Raw genomic sequence first — 19597 nt, 5'->3', positions numbered from 1 at the left:
AGCCAGTTTCAGCCCAGCTTTAGCTGTGGGACAGATGGCCTCACATTTGACTCTAGAATACTTTGGTATCCAGAGGAGTTCATGGTGGACTCAATGACTGCAAGGTGCCCAGGTCCTGTGGCTGCAGAACCAGCCCAGATCATCAGCCCTCCACCACCGTGCTTGACAGCTGGTATGAGGTGTTTGTGCTGATATTGCTGATGTCTTTCCTCCTTGGCATTGTGTTAAGAGACCAGCAAACTGACAAAACTTCTGCTTTTATAGAGGTGCTCACACTTACTGAGGATCAGTTAATCAGGTCCATATGGAAGCAGTAAGAGTTACACTTAGTTTTTAATACACTGCCTCTGAATTTTGATTAATAAAAATGTTCAATAAATAAAGACAATGGGGAATATGTCACATTATTTTTAACTGAGACTATTTACATAATTTTAAGACCTAGTAAGGATGAGATGATTTTCAAAATGTCTTTTTATAAAGTCCTTATACATGACTTTCACATGACTGCATACCTTTAATAAAATAAATCTAAAGAAGCAAATGAAGTAGTCAAATAACGTTAACATGTGCTATATTCTGGTTGAACTGCAGCCTAACATGCCGTCGGTGTCTGAAGACGTATCTGCCAGGGTAGACATATTTTAACTGGCAGTTACATGTTGAAATACGACACGTTGGACGATTCAGAGCAGGTTTAAAATGAAATGGATTTGTCCTGCAGGTGTCATGTAGGAGAACTGAGCCATAATGATTAGGAATAAAACCGTCATCTTAAGAAAGTAAGGATGGCTAGCAGCACTTAAACGGACTGCAGTGGAGTTTACTTAAAGAACATGGACGGCTGTGTCTGTAACAGTGATTTCTATAGACAGCATGCTGCTCCAGATCTAATACACAGGTTCATCTCACATGATGAAGACGGCCACCGTCTCAAATGGTAATGAACACAGAAATTATCTTGAAATGAATATGGATCAGATCTAATTATTGCTGCATGTGCTTTCCGCCGGCCACATGTGAATTTAACTCCTTTTAATTTGCTGTATATGTGAGACGAGAACAGATTCTGACGAGGTGTTTAATACAGGACACTTTAATCCGGGCAGAGAAAGCGGTCTGGTGTCAGACTGTTGGTATTCCTGCTGAATGTGATTATTGAATAATGTGCAGCCGGGCTTCTGCCATCTGCTCTGCTGGTTTTAATAGATCACAGGAGGCAGAAGCCAACTCGGGGATGGAAATGCAGCCGGACTTGTGTGTACAAGACGAGCAAGTTGAAATGTGCACATTTGGTATCACTTAGGAGGAGTTTTGGCACCTATATGTGAAATTTCCAGTTAACCCTCTGCTGCTCTCCTCCTGAGAAGATCAACGATGTGCTTAGTTTATAATTCATGTGGTGTGAGATAAATCCAACATCAGAAAGTAGGAGGCCTTGTACAGCTCAACTGCTTAAGCTGGTGCCCCATTTTCAGAGGCTGTAGCTCCACAGCGAAGCTGGCCTGGGGCTTGAGTCGCACCCCGGGGCCCTTGGCTGGATAACTGGCCCTCTTTCCTGTCCACCTACTGTCAAATAAAGGCCACCGGTGTTTTTAATGAAGAAAGTAGAAGTGTTTACTCAACTCTGGTCAGAAAATGAATCAAGCTGGATGAGATTTAAAACTTATCGCTGCTTTGTTATTAACCCAAACCCCAGCTGGTCGAGGCAGATGGCCCTTCTTGGTTCTGGTTCTGGTTCTGATGGAGGTTTCTTCCACTTAAAAGCTTTTTTTTCTTCCCACAGTCGCCTCATGCAAAAGATAAAGTTCAAAGATAAGTTTCGGTGCAATCTGTTGGTGTCCTTTGCTTAGCAACTGTTTTTTTTTAATTGGCTCCATATATGAATCGGACCAATCTGGAATTCATTGAATTGATATTAAATTGGATTACGACTGTATCACAATGAATTGGATTGTAATTCACTTGAATCGCGTTGTATCTTTGAAGTGCCTTGATATAATATTGTTGTGATTTGGCACTATATTAATAAAACTGAATTGAATTTAATTGAATTTGACCTTTCAGATGTCGCATTGCAATAAATCCAATCTACAGCCGATTTATAGCCACATATCAAACTGGTTCATAGCAGAATTGAAAAAAAAAAAATCGTGTGCTGTTCAAAGTCATTGAAAAAAAATCGGATTGGGCCACATTTGACATGGAGTCTGAATGTTGCTCAATTCGCCATCAATTCACAAATTATTATAAAGAATGTAGTTTTGTTTTTTGTCCAGAGACGGATCATAGCATAGAGAACGAGTGGAAGTTGCTTACAACACTGTACTGAATACACTTTCAAACAGTCTTTCTGTAATCTGATTGTTTAGTTATGCTAAAGCTGACCTTTCGTATGCTTGCCCCGCTCAATAAACCCGTGTTGGTTTCTAATGACCAGAACAATGCTCACACATAGCATCTTAAACTATATTTGCATAATAATCATACAGTACAGAGCTGCTTTGTTTGCCTCAAGCACATTTTTAGACTGTGCTTCAGGCAGATGCGCTAAATAAGAAGAAGAAGATCAAAGGTTTATTATGTATTTGTGTTTATTTTCACCCCAGCATTAAGTCACAGTAAATGACCAGAGACCAGACTTCTCTGCGTAACAACCACACAGACCCTGGAAGAGAAGCTGGAGAATAAAGGCATTTCAGCCATCCGATCGGCTCAGTAAATGTTTAGCCGCTGACTCTTTGCTGTCTTTCTCTCTGTGCCTCACTTTTCGTTCTTCTCTCCCATCACAGGCTGCAGCTCGCTGATATCAGGCCTTCAGTCGGAGCTGAGATGCTCCTATCAGCAGACAGATGAATCAGCTTCCAACAGTCTCTGAAGCCACATCAACCCTCCTCTTCTTCCTCCTCATTCATTCTCCTATCAGACGTCACCCTGCTGTGTCTCTTTCCTCTTCTAATACAAATATTTAGTGACTCGGAGGGTGTTTTATCGTTCTATCACAACATTAGCCTCTCTTTATCCTCTCTTTTATCAGAGCTGATTGCCCTGATGTGGGATCAGCTTTTGAATGTTTTATGAGGTTTATTATGTCGAGTCATTCCTCCTCATTGGTATCCAGCGGCTGTCGAAGCGGCTGCTGTTTGACAGCCTGAAGCGTTTTGTCTGGTCATTAATTCGCCCGCAAGCACGTCTTGTTTTTTGGCATTTCGGCTTAGTTGGACATTCACTAACTTTAGAACTATGATTAAGAAATATGTGTAAAAGTAAAGAATAGATGATTTGTACGGTTTATAATTGGTTCTCATTTGCAAATACTTGGTCATGTTTAGCTGTATCAAGCCTTTTGTGCTGCTTATCTCACTCATTTGTAAAGGTGTTGGTGTAAGAAAGTAAGCTTCATAGATAAAGGAAGAGGAAGCACTTCTACTTACTCTCTATTTTCTCATCAGATAAGAGATTCCTTTGTGAGGTTTCCACCATCTTGTCCTATGTAAGTTATTTGGCATTTATTTCCAACCAAAAGATTTAGGAAAACCTGCACTTTTCTCCTGAATCTGACCGACTCTGGCTGTGTTGCTGCCTCCTTCCTGTTCATGCTCCCTGACTTCACCTCCTACAGCTCTGTAGATCAGCTTCATGTTCAAAAGTAGTCCTGGAAATCTTAGTCATGCTCATCGCCACAAGTTCAGTAAAAGCTTTTTCATGTTTCTACCAAACCCACACCTCCATGTACAAGACCAAGTCCATTAGGAAAATGTTTTTGCAGTTAGGTGAGAGGTGAGGCATGACTGGATTGAACAAGCCTGAGTTCAGCCTCATTCGACACCTTTGGGATGAACTCTAACACGAGACACTCTCACCCAACATCAATGCCTGACTGCAGTGCTGCTCCGATGCTGCCAGCATCAAAAAATCTGGTGGAAAACATGAACCCAGGAGAGTGAAGGCTGCTATATCTTGAATGTGATATGTGACAAAAGAGTGTTGATATTGCACTTATATTGAATCTTTTTTCAGTACAATCAGGAAGAAGCCTCAAAGCTTCACAAGGCTTCATCTCAATTATAAACTGAACTGAGAACTGAGAGCACAAGACAAACCTGACAAGAACTGAAATAACACACAAATCAGGGAGAAGCAACGGCGAGGAGACCAGAGAGCTTAAATACTGTGAGTGATCTCAGCTGAGGATAATACAGGCGACCAAAACAGGAGGAAAACTATAAAAAAAGACGCAAATCAAGATTTGACAAAAATAAATCGGAATTAAAAACAATGACTTAATAACAAACAAGAAAGCAGAAAACCCAGAAAAAAAACAATACATAGAAAACTAAACTAAACTACGAAAATAAACAGAAACCGGAGGGACGAGAATTATAAAAAATAATGGCCACGGATCCAGCTCAGGTGGCCTCATGAAACATTAAGACGACTCTGTTCTGATTGGTCAGTGGCCTGATGAAACGTCCCGACAGCTGTGTTCTGATTGGTCAGCTCCGGTGGCCTAAAGAATCATCCAGACGACTCTGTTCTGATTGGTCAGTGGCCTGATGAACCGTCCAGACAGCTGTGTTCTGATTGGTCAGTGGCCTGATGAACCGTCCAGACAGCTGTGTTCTGATTGGTCAGTGGCCTGATGAAACGTCCCGACAGCTGTGTTCTGATTGGTCAGCTCCGGTGGCTTAATGAAACCTCACCCACCATTCTGCATCAACTCTGCTGAGATTTTAGATTTTAAGAAAGGCATTTAGTAAGATGCACAGTTAAGAGAATTTTTTATTTGTATTCCAGTGAAGAAAAAAACGCTGTTAAGAATAATAATTGACTTTTTTTTTAATCGTTGCTCCTGATTTTGTTATAGTTCAAGATAGAATACTGTCAGATAGGAACATTGGGACTTTGGATCCCTACCTTGCCCCATCAGGGTCTTTTGTTTTATACATCCGAAGGGTTGGGCACCAAGATTATCTAATTTGTTACAAGGAAAATATTCTGATTTACATTCATTTGAACCTGTCAGAGGTCTGTAAAATGATCTAAACATTGATCATTGCTTTCCTTCTTGGTTTGAGACAAAGTTGTTGCGTGAAAGCAGGAAAAAAAACAATTTTCATGGTATCACGTAGTGCACTGTGGGGTCTTTTCCCTTTTGGTGCTAATCATGATATACCAAAAGAATAGCTTCATATAAATTTAATAAAAGGAGAAAATTACTTTGTCATGGCAGACCATAAAGTCGGAGTTTCTACTTTCACAGCAGTCTTTTTATAATTTAGATCCCTGCAAGGCCCTTCTTCATAGAGAAAGCTTGAAATACGCTACCTTTTTTCAACTTTTAGGGAAGCACTTCCCTAAAATGCTGCAGAATATTACTGCTGATACACACACTGTCGTTCTTGAACTGAGTGCTCCTGTTATATTTGCCAAATGAAATCAGTTGTGAAAACTTTGTGTTTTCTAAATGTCTCGGAGCTGGATGTCTCCTCAGAGAGCAACAAAATAGATTCCTGAAGCTAAAGCCAATTACCACCCCCCCAGAGTTGACTTGTGTGGGTTTTATCTCACTTTATGGGAGCTAAAGTAAACATTTTGCTGTGATTTTACATCTTTTTGGGTTATTATTTTGTGTGAGAATTCAAGCTAGTGGAGGTAAAGAACACTCCAAGTGAAAATAAACCTCATCGGAGGTTTCCTTTTTAGAGAAACACACAAGGACAAACACGATTTGATTTGGACCATGTGGAGACCAATGAATCACAACAACATCCGGTATCCTGCAGCTGCTCCCCTCGATCTGACCTGCCAGACACGGGTCAGCGGGCAAGATTGTTTTATGGTCAAGGGGAGAAGAAAACAAAAGTTTAGAGAGTTGAGGAGCAGTTCTGCTGCAAATTGTCAGCCACTAATTCGTTTTAGTGCCTGAGGTGGAAACCACAGTGACCGGTCTGCTGGATTCACAGATTCTGCTGCAGGTGATTGACGGTAAACATAAGAAATGGAGCTCAGACTGAAGCAGGAAACCAGCCAGAGTGGAAAACTGTTTACCAGCCAGGACAGTGCAGAGGTCTGTGGTAGAAAGAAGCTGAGGACGGGATCAAATCAGGTCAAGCTTATTAATAAACCACCTTTAAAAACAACAGAAGTTGTGCTCGACAGTCAGTAAAAAATGTAATAAGATAATAAAAGAAAAATAAACAAAAAGGAGATGAAAACACAATAAGGCGTCAATAATTTAGGCGTTGTGCTCTACTTGGGTCAACAGCCGAAGAGAAGAGCTGAGACTTCAGCAGTGATTTCAACATATCATCTGAGCATATATGGAAAGGCACAACTTGATCTCTGTGTTTTAGTTTAGGTCATCGAACACGTAAGAGAAACTGGCCGGTTGACCGTAATGCACAATATGTTTATGCATTTGGCAGATGCTTTTATCCAAAGCAACTTACAGGTAGGCAGGTAGGGTAAGGGGGCCTTGCCTGAGGAGGTTGTACCTTTCATGCAGGGGATTTGATCCCAGGTCTCCCACACAGAAGGTGGCAATCATACCACTATATTATCCAGCCCCATATAGGTGAAACACTGCAGTGTTGACCTATTCAACCAGGAGTGGGGTTTGAACCCACGTGGGCACTCGCCCATTGGATCTTAAGTCTAACACCAGATATGAAAAGATATATATACATATAAAACACAAGTTAAAGACTGTTAAAGACCTCATAAAATACCACAAACACAAAACACAGTTACATGACAGACAACTTAGCAAATAACCCATTTTTAACATGACACATAATTTGTTCCCATTTCTTTAGTCTGATCTATGAAAAATGCCAAAAATAACACAATCTGACAGACATACAATAATATTCTTGCCCCAGCAAAGTGATTCTCAGAGAGCTAATGGCTAAAAACATGGCATATTTGGGTACTGGGAGCTTTTATCTCCAAACATTAGGAGATAAAAGCCTGCATTCTTGGATAATGACACGTTCTAATTTAGACAATCTGATTTGTTAAAGGCATAAAATGTGGGGATCGTAGGGTAAAGAAGTGCTGAGAAACTGTCGTTTAAAGAAAGAAGTTGTTTTGTATGAGCTGATAAGATGTAAAACATTTAATGTAGAATGGTGATGATGCTCTTCCAGTAAAGCAGGGGGCAGCATTCAGATTTGATGATGATTTATTTAAAACTAGACTCAACAAGGGACACAGCCCAAAAGAAAGATATCACAGCTCCGTTTTATGCAGGTATGATTAGATATTTATTGTGATAATGAGTATTATTAGTTTTTTATGCATTTTATTGGATAGAAATGTGAACTTCGCAGTCCAAGCAGAGTTATTATCAGAAAATTGCAACTTTATGGTGCAAGTAACATACTTTTGGTAGTTTTTGTTCTTCTTCTAACCTCTCACTAAGTATAAAAGGTTATCACAAAGTGTTTTAGTGTCAAACACACTGAGGCCAGTTTATTGTCCCTCCTCAGGGCAAAGTCAGCTCTGATTTGGGCCTTAAAGACATGCCAGGATCGACTGTTTATCCTCCGTTTTTACGGGATTTGAAAGATTCTCCATCACATTTCACTCTAAGCTTTGGGAATAAGTTTTGTTTACACTGTAGAGGAACTGAACTGACAGGTTGACAGTTTTTTGGTTTTTTTTTACTTCCCCATTCTCGCTTGGATGAGTTCAGAAGAGTGAAAAACCCACTTTTTGAGGATTTTCTGAAAGTTTCGACACCATCCATGGCGGCCCACCTTCTAAACTGACCTCTTCATTGAATTAATTTAGTCATTTTTGTCCGTTAAATGTCCATTTCAGTTTGCATTTCTGCTTTACTTTCCAAATGTTTGTGAATCCAATCAGTGCTTTCACTACAGTTCGACTTGTGTTTCTTCTTCTATGACTTGTCTCTCCTCAGGCTGCATTGTTACATTCAGCTGATTGTACTTGACTAAACCCTGCCTCTGGCCACAAAACAGAGTAACATGCATAACATGCATAACATGCATAACATTACGTCCATAATTCAGAACTCCGGTGGTTCACTACAAGTTGAAACAAGCAGAGCATGAATATTTAACATAGAAGTATCAGGCAGTCACATGACAGGTGGGATATTTGATTCCTTCCTCTAAATTAAAACCCTGATAATGATCAGAAGTTTGTTCTGTAACGCCTTTAAGAGTGAAAACAGCCAACATGAGGATGTGAGAGTGGGAGGCAGCAAAGGATGAAGAAAGGAAATTAAGCGTAAAGGGAGAGGATTTCAGAGCTCAGTGAGTCTTTGATGATCTGTTACAAAACAAATTTAGGTATCAGTTTTGCCAAATGATGCAGGTAAAGTCTGCAGGTAGCTGCCAGTATGCAGGTACCGTAACACAAAGCTCCATCAGGAAGTATAATCAGATGCAAACTGAATTATATGTATATTTTCATCGTGAGTCCACAGTATGCAGCTGTTTTAGATCTGTAGCCGGGATGAGGAGGATAACACTTTCAACATTAAGTTTGAGTCATCGTTACCTTCTCCAGAGAGTTTGTGATTTGGATATTTCTTGTGAAAATGCCTCTTGGGAGTCTCCACCACCTTTTTATGAACTCTTCCCTCAAGCTTTTTCTCTAAGAATCAGAGGCTGGATTCAGAAAATATCCTGAGGCTGAAAGTTCATAGAAAACTGCCAGAAACGAAAGGTAAATCTGTTCTAAATTAAGGACTTTTGGTCTAAGGTTCACAAAACGTTTGAAATATTCCCCGCAAATTATTTAGATTTCATCGAAGTATTGAACTGATGTTAATTGGATACTTTATTAAACTCTAAACAGTTGCAGCGCAACAGTTAAAGCTGTGGGCAGGAATGACCTCCTGTAACATTCTTTGTTTCAGTGGAGCTGAGGAAGCCTCTGACTGAACACGTTTTATTATAACACGTATTATTTCACTGTGTTATGTAGAGGAATTGTCCCTTATGTTTAGCAGCTTTTCCAACATTCAGGGGCTTCAGAGCAGCCCCCACACAGAGCCAAACGTCTTATCAGTTTGTTAAGTTTAAGTCTCTTGCTCGGATGCTGCTGCCTCAGCAGATTTCACTCTCCACCGCCGACTTACAGAATATATCCAACACCTTAGTGCAGACATTCAAGAACCTAAGCTTCCTCAGATGCGTAGTCTACATTGTCTCTTCTTGTAAGCAGCCAAAGAGTTGCATTTCCAGTCCAGACCTCTTTTTCCAGGATGGAAACAGTGTTTGGCTTATTTCTGAATTCCACAATAATTTCCTTTGTCGTCTTTACATTCAAGATGAGGTCACTGTATTTCTAGATATGACAGGACTCTGTATAAGTAATCAATAAAGGTATACAACATGTATTTTTAACATTAATTGGCACAAAAAGATCAATATCAACTTTTCAAATAAAGATTCCCTGATTTAGAAATCTTTAATCACATCCATTAATACTGATGTACAGTGAAGTCGAGTTCATATCCTTGGTGGGGTGAGTAGTTTCTGGTTTCTGGCAGCAAAACTTGCTAACTGTACTAAAAAAGCTCAATTGAGTTGCTCTGTGTTTTACTTACTTTGTTGGAGAGTAAAAGCCTACCCCAAAGCTGTTGGGGTAGGCTTGTACAATAAGTAGCTCCATGAATCATTAAATAAGAAGCTGTGAGGGAGAGCTTACGCTGTAACCTCTTAAAGAACAACCACTTCTCACAATACTATCACATTTTAAAACTAACATATCTCCTAGTGACAGAAGAGTTGTGGTGATCCATAGGTAGGGATTTGCTCCTGTGATTCATTCACATGCTTCTAAATTACTTTTATTACTTTCAAAACTGTTACTTAGTTAATTAAAAAGGGGGAAGGGGGATTAATTAACTGTTTATTTATGCAGGACTCCCTTTGGTTGTGGTGTTGAAGCGCCCTCGTGTGGCCGACGGTTGTACTTTTAGTGACAGGTGTTATGCCGAGAAGTGCATCCCCTGCTGGTCATGCTTTAAAGAGGGTCTGGAATTAAATGATATAACTACGTCATAATTTGTTTACCTGATTGAATTAACAGAATTTCAACAAGTCAAAAATTGTCTCTAAAATTAGAATAATCAAATTTCATAGTTTTAGGTTCATTTTTATTTCATCTGGGCTATACTGAGTAAAGATTGTTCATAGAAAATGTCTCCAACCGTCTTTTGGGTTTACAATAAAAGTGTTTGTCACAGCCCTTACTCTGGAATATTTGTACAACGATATAATAATAGGTGAAAGAGATGCTCTAAACCAGGGATCTCAAACTCCGGTCCTCGAGGGCCGCAGTCCTGCAGGTTTTAGATGCTTCCCTGATTCAGATTAAATTTCATCTCTTCAAAATATTGCTACATTCTGCACAAACCAGCTAATGAGGCATTGATCTCAATCAAGTGTGTTGGAGCAGGGAAACATCTAAAACCTGCAGGACAACGGCCCTTAAGGACTGGAGTTTGACATCCCTGCTCTAAACTGTACAATTGTCAGATTATCATAAGTGTACATGTATTATTTATCGATATGAAGAAATTAGAGAAAAGATGAAGGAATAAAACACCACTGTCAGCTCAATATTATCACTGTAACTTTATTGGATGAATGTAATAATTCACACCTGAAACGGTTTACGCGCGCTCCCGAGAATGGGGATACGCTTCTCGGCATAACACCGGAAGTTAGGCTATTCAATCTAAGGCTCGTTGAAGGTATGTTCAGAAAAGAGTTTTGTTTCTGACTTTAAGATGAAAGATTAACTTTACCTTTAGCAAAGCGTTTATTAATTTCTTGCACGTTATTGTCACGCGTTTCACCTGCCAACAAGTCGCCATTTCACGTTTTATTGTTCGGTGTCGCAGATACCAGCTGAGCCTCGTTAACTGCGCGAGTGTTTGTGGAGCAATAGGACTGAAGCTCAACCTCATGCATGTGTTTGTCTATAACAGGTGTGTTTATATTTTATAAGAAGAGCCTGAGCATAGTTTTGTTTTTTTCACATGCGAATATAGCAAATGTAGCTTCCAAGAGAAAATGTGAAGAGGAGTTGGATCAGGGGTGTCTACATCCGGTCCTCGAGGGCCGCTGTCCTGCAGGTTTTAGATGTTTCCCTGCTTCAGCACACCTGATTCAGATCAATGCACCATCAGCAGGCTTGTGCAGAACTTAACAATCTTTGAAGAGATCCATTTCATCTGAATCAGGTGTGTTAAAGCAGGGAAACATCTCAAACCTGCAGGACAGCGGCCCTCGAGGACCGGATGTAGACGTCCCTGAGTTGGATGGACTTTTTTTTAGGGGTAGGTTGTCAATACTGGGCTGGTTGTAGCTCAGGAGGTGCAGTAGTTGTTCCCTCAGCCTGAAAACTGCTGCTTTAATCCCCAAAGCAGGATGGGTTAAAAGCTGGAGCATGGAGGTTTGACAGCCGGACCTGAGACGGGACAAAAGGTGGCCTTCAGCGAACATGTTGGGTCCAGTACACTTCTGCGAGCTTTTTTAACAGTCTGTTGGTTGGAATTGCTCTGAAGGAGGAAATCCATAACTGAAAAAGCCAATCTAAGCCATAAAACCAGGCCAGGACAGAAATCATAAGCTCTGTCAGTCTGTAAAGCCTCCACTGCTGGATTGGCCTGACCCCGACTGAACGAACAGGGATTTTTCAGCACAGCCTACATCAAGGAAATGAGAGATTCTTTATTCTTTCCATCCTACAGTGACAGACTATTTATAGTTGGTCATATCTTTAAACAGGAACTTTTCTGTTTGTTGCCTTTTTGATGGATGTTGATTGAGTTTCATGTGGAGTGAAGTTGTTCAGATTCTGCTCAGTGAGTTATTTTCAGTGGAATAATGAGCAGGAAGTTTACTTTTGGAACCAAAGCCTCAAATCCTGTTGTATTGTTGTCGGCCACAAAGTATTTTTTTATCTTTTCCCGCCAGAGTTCCAGTGTTTAAGCAGATTTACCTAATCTGTATGTTTTATCCAACCAATGTGAGAAAGGTTTGAGAACTTAAGCTAAATTTCATCACCTTTGCTCTACAGTGAAAGTAAAAAGCATGTCTGGGCATGTGGTCAGTTTTAACTTGATTTTACAAGCTTTGAGCAGTTTGTGCTGTGGCTCAGTTTTTAAAAAGGTCAGTTTGTCAGGGGGTTGATAATATTAACCCCGGTCATTTTTGTTTGTTTTTTTTACCAGAGAAGTAGTACTTTTAGGCATAAGCTTTACGTTTTATAGGGTAGGGGGAATGAATTTGCTGAATTTGACAGAAGCATCTTTTAAGAAAGATGCAAGCTGAAGGGAAAAGTCATAAAAGGACATGTGGGGTTCAGGATCTTGGCCAAAGAAACTTTGTGAACCGGAGAAGAAGGGGATCCACCACCTGAGTGAAAGCTGCCCAAGAAAGTTAAGGCAGTATCTCACATCTAACTGGGAACAGATTGATGACATAACTGGGTTAAATGATAGTGGGAAAACACTGAAGAAGTCAAACCTCAAACAGGCTTCCAAAGGACTCGAATAAGACCCAGCATCACTGTTGTATGAATCCTCAGCTCTGACCTCCCCTGCATGGACCCTGCAGGTTAAAGCCCATCCTTAATTTCCCCGGACACCTTTATCTCTTATTCAGTGTTTCCCCAGTGCAGCAGTCGTTTTGTTTATGAATGAATCTGAGCTGTAAGTATATAACATGAGGTATGCAGCACTAATGGCTTCATCCATCTGTTTAAGTAATGGCCTTCAGACAGTGGTCACTTTTCCATTTAATGTTCCTCATGCTTCATGAAGACAGGCCTGTGAAAGTGGTAGAAAGAGGCGTGATGCGCATATTATTTGTCATTCGCATCAGTTGGGCTGTGCATAAATGAAGTATAATGTAATAGTATAATCCATAGAGTCAGTTTTCTCACGTCAAATTGCCGCAACAATTCATATTAATGTCCAAGCAGCTGAAAGTGGTACTTTTCTACCTGTTAAAGCCAGTGTTTTACTTTTAGAGTTTGAATTGCTCTAATTATGACAGAGGAAACCATCCTGAAAGTCAAAATTCTGATTATTTTTTTTCTTTTAGTATCCCACGTGAGAAAATTGAGATGGACTATGGTTTCCCCCCTTTGTGATGGTGTCAGAAATGGGCTTCCGTGGTTATCACCCCTGTTGGTCAGATTAGAAGCTGCAGGTTTGTTTTCTTATAACATGTAGGAGAAAGAAAAATTCGTATTAAACAAGCGAACATAGATAGCGCTATGTTCATAGCGCTGCATAGAAGGGAGCAGTTAATAAATGTGTTTATGGTCAGAGAGCAACCACCAAACAGTTTTCTCCCGTTAATTTGACTCAGCTGTGAGAATAAAACTTAGTCTCTCCTGTTTTTTCGATGTTTAACTGTTGGACTCTGTCATTTTAGCCAATTCAACACGTTGAATAGCGTCGGGTCTGTCAGTGAGACGGTTCACTGGCTGCAGAAGTCACAATTTTACCCATTTAGTGCAATTTTTCCTTATTTTTTTCTGTTTCTTCTTCAATAATCAACATTGTGGCCACTTTTATCTCCACATTCTCCCTGTTTTATTTTATTTTTTTATGAAATGACACATTTTCAATTAAACAATTAGTTTAATCTCTTATTTTCAAACTCTTGCCTTCTATTATTTACATTTACAAAAGTTTTCTCAACTTTTTTCTGGAGCATGTTTTTCTTTGTGCAAATCCTGCTTTTTTAAAAATGTATTTATAAAGCTTTCTCCTGTTTTCTTTCCTTTTTAATCCCTCTATTTGCAAAGTATAAGCAACACAGTTCGTTTTTTGGTCCTGAGCTCATGATTTCTACCCCGTGTCTCTGTACGATAACATTAACAGGAAGAGAAGCAGTTCCTCACAACTCATGCTCATAGGATTTATTTTTAAAGAATTACCAAATCATCTTAAAGCGTGGAAACACCTTTTCAGCATCTAAATTCAAAGTCATGGTTCAAAGGTATTTTTAACCTGCGAGGGAAAACACAACAGTGGCTAAATGAATGAAGCTTTCCAAGCATTTTCAGCATTTTAAGGTAGAAAAAATGCTTCCACGTCTTTGACAAAGATGAACCTTGTCTGAGTGTGGTGCATGCTGGGTAAAAGTCACTGTCCTGATGTGTTTGTGTCATTACACAGTGCTGCCTCCACTGTTTTTACCCAACTTTCTCCTCCAATGCTCTCACAAGAAGGAAAGTTATCACGATGGCTTTGTAATTGGATAATTTTTTTTAAAGAAGCCGAGCACGAGACGATCTTCTGCTGCTTTTACTGTTGTTGTAAAATTGATTTCAGTCTCTTTGGAACAACAACACAAACAGACTGACAAGTTGATTAGCTTCTGGAGGCACACGGGCTCCCTCAGCTCATCTCGTTCATAAAACAAAGGACGCTTGCGTTAGATGTATGAAGATGAGCCGCAGTGGATCGAGGATTTCACATCAGCAAAAAGGAGAATGCTGCTCCAGCTCAGATTATTCAGACAGATGGGTGGAAAATAAACGGGTTTAATACAGACTGGGCTGTCAGTGATCCACATGTACTGTAAATTAAATGTCTGGAGAGCTGGAAGGTTCTGATAAAGGTTTTATTTATATATATATATATATATATGCTCAGAGCTACAGATATATGCATGAAACGTGCAAACATATTCCCAAAGTGGTGAGTAATCCGAGGGGCTCGGGGGAGTGCGCTGTAGTGATATGGCTCCTGTGCTACCTGCCCATTCAGATACACATTTTGCTTATCCCTGTGCAGGATATTTATACACCCAGATTAAATCAGGAAGTTTGGAAAGAGTCTTTAAGGCGTCACTGTTGCTGCTCTCCTCCTCGGTTTCTTTAAGGTTTTAAACACTGTGGCTATATAAATGAAACTGAATTCAATTGAATTATTGTTATAGATGGTTAACAAAATTAAATATAAATCAGCTGACAAACCTGTAGAAAGTTGAAGTGGCGCAGAGAGGAAGGGTTGGGGTGCTGTTTTTAGCTGATGGTGTCACACTCGGCGTCGGCAGGTAACACAGGTGAACTCTCAGAAGGCGACAGAAACTCAGTTAAACATCAGTGACATGTCCAGGGTTACACCACCTGTTGTCAACAATCTTTTTTCTTTCTTTCCAGGCATTTCTTGGGCTTTGAAAGCTCAATCTAATGCACCCACGTGCAAACAACTTTCGCGTTGCCATGGTTACGTGTCGTTAAGTCCATCCAACAGCAGAGCATTTCATCAAAGGATGAAAAGATGTTTAAAGGGCTGCAGTCGAGTTTTGCTCCTGACAGTGATTTGAACTTTTCAGTCACTCTTTAATAATGTTGCTGTTTGGTCTGCTTTAGAAATACAGAATAACATAGTTGGATTGAGGGTTTAGCCATTTAAAACTACTTGGTTTGCGATAACAAAACCTTTTGGCTTCCCACTAAAATGGAGATTCTCTTAACAAATCACATAAATCGTCATATTTTGGCTTATTGGTGCAAAAAAAACCACAAAATTAACAGAAATGTTACTTTTACATGGAAAACAACACAATTTGTGTCCATCTGCACAAATATAAAGATTTTAGTTCCATTTTGTGCCCTGAGATGAGCTTTAATTTGACAAACGACAAAGACGGATTCTTTGATGCCTTCATTTTAAGATTATATTACTTTGTTAGCAACCTTTGACACGCGTGCCACGGCTGGCACGCCGAGGCGTAATCATTGGCACGCCGAGGCGTAATCATTGGCACGCCGGCACCTCTCGGTGACGGTCCCAGCCTTGGCTGGTTTCTTGTGTTTGAGTGACAGGAAGATCTCCCGCCCACTTTCCCCTCAGCGCTGTGTAGCCGCCAGAGCCATAGAAGAAGAAATCTTCCGTAGTGGCGCTGTCCGGGCCTCCCGCCCACATTCCCAGAGACAAAAAAAGCTAGGAACATGGCACTGCTCTTGTGAGCAGGTATTCTCACATGAAAAAGTGCTCAGCCCCACCCGCAGTGGTTTAACGCCACCGCTCTGAGGCGTGTTTACAACTGAAAGTGACAAACTACGAGCCCCAGATAACAGAGCTCAGCCAAGCAAAGCGGCGCCAGATCACACTGACTGGTAGGCACAGTACAGCCCACACTTCTTTTAGTTTAACATGTTGCTGTTTGAATTTAAAGTGCTGGGGATGTTTCCCTCTGATCTAATGCAGTTGTTGTTTTTTGATGCTCTGTAGTGTCTGCGTTTCCACCCAGTGCAATATGTTTTAAACAAGGTTCTGAGTTTTGAAATGAGGTCCCTCTTGTGAAGAATGGGAACATATCTTTGAAATGTGATTTGATGCGGCCTGTGGGTAGAATAAAATTCCTGCTGTGTTGGAAATATTCTTGTATTTTGTGTCATATTTTAGCTCATTGACAAGAACATTTCAAATTGGCACCCAGTGTCACTAAGGTTGCTTTAAGCCAACAATTTATCCCTCCAGCTGTGCGCTACATCTGGACATCTGAAAAACCAAGGTGTTGGCCTTCTATAAGCAGATTCTTCCAAGAGAAACTCTAGCTATTGAACAGATTCGTCCCAAATCCCCTCATGGGTGTCCAGCGTGTTAAAGGGACTGGATAGTGTAGTCTCCCCATGTGGGAGACCTGAGTTCAAATCCCCTGCATCAAAGGTACTCCCTCCAGTAGGGGTCCTTAGGCAAGACCCTATCTGCCTACCTGTAAGTCTCTTTGGATAAAAGCGTCTGCTAAATGCATAAACATAAAGATAAATGTGCTCTACATAATGTTCATGCTTCAGTGACTCCTCGTGCCCTGTTGCCTCTTTATGAAGGAAACTGTCATAGCATGAAGGCGATAAGTAGGTTGAATCGAGGTGTTTCTTCTAATTTGTCTTGTGTACATTCTAAGTTGGTCACTTCTTCATGTGTTAAAGCTATTTTACAGTGAAATTCACTCAGTTTTCAGCCTGTAATGATGGAAAAGTTGCAGATTTGATCTACAGCAGTGTAGACGGGGATAATGTGATGCACGACAGACGAAGACAAACACAGACGTACAAAGGCAGCCGAGGGAAAGCTGAACTCAGAACAGCCGCACAGGGGCTGGTGACAGACAGACTGTTCCCTGCTTTAATAACAGGCAGCGAAAACTCATTCAGTAAGGCAAACAAATCAGTGAGAGCTCAGGAAGTGTCTGACGTCGCACTAACCCAAGCTAACACTGCCCCCTGCTGGAGAGGCTGCTGCTGATGAAAGACTGGAGGAAATACAGGAGAAAACAGATGTCATGTCCACCTTAAAGTCACCTCCAACCAATCAGCATTCAGTCCAAGCAAATCTCTCCCACACTCCTGGTTTTATCGGATTGTTGTAGGCAGATCTGTCTTTTTAAGCCTCTCCAATCCAAACATTCAGATATGAATGTGCCATGAATCCAGCTTCAGCAGGTAAACAGCTTCTGGGGCTGGAGATCAGAACATCTTTAGGTCTTAGCTGAGCAGGGAGGACGGGGCAAGTTATGGGTTTTGATCCTAAAGCAGACATGGATTTGGGAACTTAAGTCAGTGCTTTGTAACCCCCCCCCGCCAGCTAAACCAGCTACTCGTTCAGTTCTTATTAGAACAACTTTCAGTCATTTCTTTCTTTAAAAAGCCTCTGGTTCAGTGATATTCTTCAGCTCTAATAAGAATAATTGATATAATGTAATAATCTGAGTGGATTTATCTGTGGCGACGCCATAATTTGGGTGGAGTGGTGCTCTGTGAAATGTTTGCAGGTGAAGGAGAAAGAACAGCAGCTCGTGGCACTAATGAGGCGTCTGTCGACAGCTGAGGAGGACGCTTCCTCTGAGGTGAAAAAGACGGTTAAACTTGTAATATTTGAGTTTTTGTTTAGCTGATTAACTCTGCTGCTTGTTTGGTAAACTATGTAAATGAGAATATATCATTTTGTTCTGCTGCACTTTGGTAATTTGGTGCGTGAGCCTGAAAGGTTGCTCACTGACTGACGGCTGACGGCTCGCTTTGTGCAGCAACACAAACCCCAGCGGCTTTAATCACTGCTCGTTATTTTAACTCTGCTCCAGAACGCAGAATAGTTGTTGTAGCTCAACGTAGAAATGTGAAAACATCTGTTTTCAGCTAAAGATGGTCATTATCTCTATAAAAACTAAGCTGCAGATGAGATGGATAGAAAAACTCAGTTTTTATATTCACACCGGATTCAGATTTTAAGATATTTGGTAGTTTCAGCCGTGAGTTTCCTTTCCTTTGATCTGAGATGTGATGAAGGCTCATCACATCTGGACCTAAACCTGATGAACGCTGTGCTCGGGCTTAATTGAATCGCCACTCGAAACAGATGAATACATGCAAATAATCTCTTTTTTTTCCATCTGTGGCCTGGTGCTTTTGAAATTAAACATTTTAAGCTCAAGTCATTCAGAAAAGCTGCTTTAAGGTTGAAAATACATGAGATGAGAGGCTGAACACCTCAAACTTATTTCGTACTGAGCTGCTTTAATGTGTTGCTCTAATGACTCGCTTCCAGTCCTTCTGTGTGGGTTAAAATCTGCAGTTCGGTGAAAAATAAGAAACTAGTCACCAGGTTATGTTTTGGCTCTATAAAGAAAATAAGGAGACGGACGACAGGTGTTTCCACTCTGAGGTTTAATCATGAATCCTCCAAGAAAACGTGACCAAACCACAGCTCAAATAAACAAACAACCTTATCTCGTGAACACATTACGGATACTTTACTGTCACCGTTTTCCATGCAGGGACGACAGGAAGCTGCATTTTCCTCCAGATTTGTTCAATCTGCTGCTTTCTACGCAGCTATTATCTGCACACAAGAGTCCAGGTGAACTCCAGCTTCTATTTAGCAGAAGTTTAGACAGGTTAAAATGAGTCTGCCTCACTTAATAACAGAATAGAGCTAATAACCGACCGCACGGGAGCATTCAGGAATGAATATTTTCACAGGAGAGCTTTAGACGAGTCCTTTTGGACCTGAAACACAGTCTGCAGTTGCATTAGCTACATTAGCAGTCTTTAGTTAAAAAGATCTCATCACAAACACAGAAGTCAGTATTTACCCTTATATGAAATACATATTTGTGGTTTAACTGCTCACTAACAGGTTGTGTGCTTCCTTCTCTTTGCTTTTGTGGGGTAAATTGGTCAAATTTACCTACTTTTACATAAATAAATAAATAAAAAACACACCTTAATTTCAATTTACAAGTATGTGTTATTTATATAAAAGAAATGGGTTACATAATGTGATCAAACATTTGTGACACTAGCTTAATTACCTCAGAAAGTGCTACTACTGTGACTGTATCTAAGTGGCTCATCTGCCAACGTTCACAAAAACCTGTTTAAAATACACTGTTTTTGGTATAAAAGTCTGTTTTGGTGTATTCCAGCACACTTTGAGTTGAGTCAGTGCAGGTTTTGGGTTTTTATGGCATCATTTGACACACTGGCGGAGCTAATCTTCCCGTACACCCCTCTGAAGCTCCTCCGAATGGTAATTCAGCTCAGCTTGGAGCTGCTTTACTGGCCTCTGTTTGAGCAG

Source organism: Leuresthes tenuis, unplaced genomic scaffold (assembly GCF_036924035.1).
Source record: "Leuresthes tenuis unplaced genomic scaffold, fLeuTen1.0.hap1 SCAF_14, whole genome shotgun sequence".
NCBI classification, from domain to species: domain Eukaryota; kingdom Metazoa; phylum Chordata; class Actinopteri; order Atheriniformes; family Atherinopsidae; genus Leuresthes; species Leuresthes tenuis.
The sequence above is the reverse complement of the archived record's forward strand: the minus strand, read 5'-3'. Positions refer to the sequence as shown.